Source organism: Schistocerca nitens, chromosome 2 (assembly GCF_023898315.1).
Source record: "Schistocerca nitens isolate TAMUIC-IGC-003100 chromosome 2, iqSchNite1.1, whole genome shotgun sequence".
NCBI lineage: Eukaryota > Metazoa > Arthropoda > Insecta > Orthoptera > Acrididae > Schistocerca > Schistocerca nitens.
The window spans coordinates 472799293-472805292 of NC_064615.1; positions in this window are offsets into that span (position 1 = coordinate 472799293).

Consider the following 6000-nt stretch of genomic DNA (forward strand, 5'->3'; position numbering starts at 1 on the left):
TATTGCAGGTTATTATTCAGGTTACCCGTACTCTGTGAAAAAATAAAAATGCCACAAGGTAATGCCTCTACAGTATTAGTTACATTTTGTCACTCAACAGTCTTACGATGTTATAGCTGTGCGGACGACGAAGAATGTAGTTGACGGCAATGCTGACATGCTACTGTTCTGTTTCTGGTTGAGAACCACGTGTCGTCTCCGAAGAAACAGATAGTTATGGGACAGGAAACAGTTCGGATTGCAGTTTCTTCCTCGTGTCCAGTGCTACCATGCGGGTTAACGAATTAGGCCCGCCTACTACACAGGCGCGATCACAGCTGCACAGTGCGTCTGCGGGAGCACCCAACGAACACTCCCACACTCTTTCATAACTCAAGCTGATTTTCTTCCTTTCTGCTCGCATCGCGGCAGAGACTCCCCATATACAAAGATGAGTGATGGCGCAGGTACTGTCATTGCGTCGTTGCTATCTAAACATTAAAGATAAAGTTCCCTTGGTTATTAGCAGGCAATTTACAATTACAATCGATTATATACATTCATAAATAAATACACTATTACATCCATTATATATTAAACACAGTTTCTGTAATAAAGCCCACAGGTTCCGATTTGGAAGTACAGTACAAGTTGTCAACGTATATTAAACGCTGAAAAATTTTAGATGGTGCAGAAGGTTTTTTCACTGCATTTTCGGTGTTGCAATTGCACAAATGCACTGAAGTTACGGTGGGAGACTCAAACATACAATTTGAACTGTACAACAGTTGCAATGTGACTTGCACTATAATTCTTAGAGGTGAATGTGTTAAAAATATGTATTCTCAACTGATACTTTGTAAAGGCATGTTGTAATATTTATTGATATGAAGACAGTAACTGTTCCGGAAAGAACAGAATACTGTTGATGACCGTGCAGCTTTTCCCTGGAATAAATGATGACTAACTGAAACCCTTAGCTGCCGACAGGTGTTGTTGATATACCTCGATGTGGACAGCTGAAAATGTGTGCCCCGACCGGGACTCGAACCTGGCCTCTCCTACTTACATGACAGACGCTCTATCCATCTTTTTTTTTTTCTTACCGCTTTCTTTTTTTTCTTTTTTTTTTTATTAGAGTAGGTCAGGGGGCAGAGTGGGCAGGGGCCGTACTTGGAGGCCTGGCCACGGTGTCCCCGTCTCCTGACAGGATAAGGGAGAGGCAACAGGAAGGAAACATTGATATTGTATTTTTTTTATATATAACAATAATATTTTATTTATTCATTTAATTTTAACGTCCCAAAAGAAAAATCATACATAAAAAAGAAGGGAAATAAATATAGGGCCGAAGTGACATCCTCGTCACTTCACTGGGAGTAAATCCTATCCCTCGAAACAACGTAAACCTGGGACTCCCCACCGCTTCGGGGGGTTATGAAACATGCTGCCTAGAAAGTTCGCAAAATGCGTTTTATATTTAGAGTGGCGTCTGATGATTTCGTGTTGTTCTAGTAGATAATGCCAATAGTCCATGACCGATATCAAGGTCCGCGAGAGCACGTGGTGCGATGCGTGTCCTCCAATCCATCGGATTGCCGATGTTTTTTGTGAGGGGAAAAAGACAGGGTCAGGGAAAAATAAAGCGTCCGTCGTGATCGTTGATTCGTCGGTGTGTCGGAGGAGGGCCATGATGCGTTGCGTCAGCCGCCAAACATCCTTTGCCTCACCGCACTGCAGAGAGTGTTCGTCGGTGTCCTGCATGCCACATCTAAGGCAGAGCGGGGAATCCACCATGCGAATGTCGTACAATCGTTGGCGGTTGACCGTCTTTCGGTTGATTAATGTATACCATGACGAGCGCGCTGCTGTGGTGAGGAGTGGTGTATGGACAGCTCGCCAAATCTGTCGCCATTTTCATGTTGGGTATTTAAGTTCGACAACATTGCTGCCATGATGACGCCGCAAGTATCGATATATCTCACGGGTGGTGGGGATTCTGGTAGAAGGTATCTGTAACTGAACATAACTATAATCAACAAAAAATCGCGCGACGTGAGAAAACGAGGGCGAGATGGTGCCTACTGCTACCGGTGGTTCAAAGGACGTTGGAAGAAGCACATCCAGGATGGCCGACGTGATTGCGTGTTGCCGCTGGTTCCAAGTTCGTAGCGTCGCTCGCAGGTATAGAGCTAGAGCCTTGTTCCGCACATCCGTGAGTTTAAGTCCTCCAGAATGGTGTGGGAGAGTTAAAGTCTCGTATTTGATCTTAAACAACATTCCTTGGCTGACATAGTATCCAAAGGCCGCCATTAATCTGTCAGCGATACCATGTGGCATTGGCAGTACCTGTGCCAAGTGCGGCAGTCGCGAGGCCAGCTGAACATTAGTGTAGTCCACCCTTTGGAGCAGGTCATGCGTTCGGAGTGAATTGTTGCGTATGTGCAGTCGGATGTTCTGGAGGAGACGTCGATAGCTCGCCGCCGCTGATTGCCGTAGCGATCGGGTGAACAAGACACCTAATCATCGCAAGATGTCCACCGTCGTAAACGGACTTCGCAGAGCGTCCAGCCCTCGACCGATGTGCATGATCTTGGTTTTATTCGTGTTGACCCTGCTTCCCGCAGCTACCCCGTACGTAGTAAGAAGGGTAACCACCTGACTGACTTCGTTCTCCGACCGGACGAGTATCATCAAGTCGTCGGCATATGCACGACACGTGGAGGAGCTCGCACGGAGTCGGACGCCTGTTAGAGTCCGTCTAAGAGTCTGCATCAATGGTTCGAGCGCTATTGTAAACGGTATCATCGACAAGGGACATCCTTGCCTAACTGAGCTGCGAACAGGAATCGTTCCTACCTCCCTGTCATTGACTCTCACCGTCGAAGAAGCGCCGCGAAGGAGGCGCATGAGGACGGTAATAAAATCCTGTGGTATTGCCATGCGTCTCATGGTCGAGTCAAGGAAATCATGGTTGATCCTGTCAAAGGCACGATCAAAATCCACCGATACGAACGCCGCTCGCATGCGACAAGCTTCCGTCAGGGAAATTACGTCACGGTATTCGCCGAGGATAGAATGTATGTTGCTCCGAACCCCTAGACAAGCCTGGTCTGGTGGTATTGTCTTGGATATTACAATCTTGAGCCTTGCCGCCAACATTCGCGCAAAGATCTTATAGTCAGTATTGAGCATCGTGAGCGGTCTAAATTGATGGGCGCTGTCACTCGCTGTCGATTTCGGTATTGGTATAAGCAGTCCCGCCATGAACTGCGACGGAACGTCCGTGTCAGGGCTCAATAACTCGTTATACATCAATACCAACTGGGACATCATTAAATCCGCAAATGCGCGGTAAAATTCGAGTGTCAACCAATCTGGCCCAGGGGATTTATGCACCGCACCCTTCGCGAGTGCGCCCCGGATGTCATCTTCCGTTAGGGGTTCCAATAGCGCCTCTGCATCCGGACCATCCACCTCCGTTTGCATCTGTCGCAAAATTTCTTCTTCTGTCCGATTGTCCGTCGGCGTCCTAGTGAAAAGGAGGCGGTAATGCTCCAGAAACTCAGCAGCAATGGCCTGTTGTGACGTCAAGGGTCGACCATCGTCATCATGGAGGACTGTGATTAGGGATCGGCGATTACGCGCATGTCCCTTGGACACATGATGCATGCCAATACGTTCTCCATCGACGTTGTCCAAGCACCGAGCACGGATCGAAAGTCCCTCCAGTCGACGTCTCGTGATCGATAAAATGCAGGCCTGAATGCGATGGACTTCCGCTTGACGTTCGGGCGATGGGGCCCTGGAGGACAGGTCGCGGAACACCATGTAGTAATAGTCAAGTGTATCTCGGAGCCATTTCGCTTTTTCCTTGCCATACGTTATGAGAGCTCTTCGTATCGCCGGTTTTGCACACTGCAGCCACCACGAAAGAACCGTACGGTGCAGCGGCAGACGGCGAGTGCAAGTCTGCCATGTTTCTTCGATCCGCTGGCGACATTCGAGATCCACCAATAAGGAGGAATTAAGTTTCCAGGAACTACGACTCCGCCAGACCCGCTGCCGTGGGAGGGTTAACGTGCATAAATACGCAAGGTGATCCGTAAAAGCTGTGGGCCAACGTTCAGCAGCCAACACGTGATCTCTTAATCCGTCAGAAACATAAATCCGATCCAGCCTGCTCGCCGAGTGGCTAGTAAAATACGTGTAGCCCTCTCGCTGCCCATGGATCTTTTCCCACGTGTCCATAAGGGCCATGTCCCGGCAGATCGTGTTCAATGCGTGGCAGGAGCTGAAATTAGGAGTTTGATCCTTCGGTGTGAGTACACAGTTAAAATCCCCCCCTACCAAGATGTGGTCATACCTCCCATGGAATAGGGGGGCAATCTCCTCCGAGTAGAATCGTGCACGCGCCTGTCGATTTTCAGATCCGGAGGGTGCATAGATGTTGACGATACGAATGCCGTTCACGGTCATAGCCAAACCCCGAGCCGAAGGAAGGTAATCGAGGTCACACATCGGAATCCCTTCCCAGACTAGTATCGCTGTGCCACGTCCTCCATCTGGAGTCGGCGCTAGATAAGTGGTGTATCCATGCACGTCGGGAAAAGCAGCATTGAAGGTTTCCTGCATCAGCAGAATATCAACGTCTGTGGCGTAAATCATGTCCCGGAGAAGTTGCATCTTTGCAAGCGAACGTGCGGTGTTAATGTTCACTGTGCCCACCTTATATGCTTGGTTCGTTGTTGTTGTCATGATCGTGTCATGTCATTGAGAACTCCAAGGGCATTAGTCCACTATTCGTGCTCAGAGGGGTGCCCGCCAACGGGCTGCCCTCCTTCGTTGTTCCGTGGTGTGCATCCTGTAGGTGAGTGGTCATCATTTGGGGGTGGCAATTCCTGTAGGTCTTCGACTGGTTCCGCCCAGTCGCAGTGGTCATCCATCCGAGAAACGTCCTCCGATGTACACTCCTGGAAATGGAAAAAAGAACACATTGACACCGGTGTGTCAGACCCACCATACTTGCTCCGGACACTGCGAGAGGGCTGTACAAGCAATGATCACACGCACGACACAGCGGACACACCAGGAACCGCGGTGTTGGCCGTCGAATGGCGCTAGCTGCGCAGCATTTGTGCACCGCCGCCGTCAGTGTCAGCCAGTTTGCCGTGGCATACGGAGCTCCATCGCAGTCTTTAACACTGGTAGCATGCCGCGACAGCGTGGACGTGAACCGTATGTGCAGTTGACGGACTTTGAGCGAGGGCGTATAGTGGGCATGCGGGAGGCCGGGTGGGGCGTGAGGTCTCCACAGTACATCGATGTTGTCGCCAGTGGTCGGCGGAAGGTGCACGTGCCCGTCGACCTGGGACCGGACCGCAGCGACGCACGGATGCACGCCAAGACCGTAGGATCCTACGCAGTGCCGTAGGGGACCGCACCGCCACTTCCCAGCAAATTAGGGACACTGTTGCTCCTGGGGTATCGGCGAGGACCATTCGCAACCGTCTCCATGAAGCTGGGCTACGGTCCCGCACACCGTTAGGCCGTCTTCCGCTCACGCCCCAACATCGTGCAGTCCGCCTCCAGTGGTGTCGCGACAGGCGTGAATGGAGGGACGAATGGAGACGTGTCGTCTTCAGCGATGAGAGTCGCTTCTGCCTTGGTGCCAATGATGGTCGTATGCGTGTTTGGCGCCGTGCAGGTGAGCGCCACAATCAGGACTGCATACACCGAGGCACACAGGGCCAACACCCGCCATCATGGTGTGGAGAGCGATCTCCTACACTGGCCGTACACCACTGGTGATCGTCGAGGGGACACTGAATAGTGCACGGTACATCCAAACCGTCATCGAACCCATCGTTCTACCATTCCTAGACCGGCAAGGGAACTTGCTGTTCCAACAGGACAATGCACGTCCGCATGTATCCCGTGCCACCCAACGTGCTCTAGAAGGTGTAAGTCAACTACCCTGGCCAGCAAGATCTCCGGATCTGTCCCCCATTGAGCATGTTT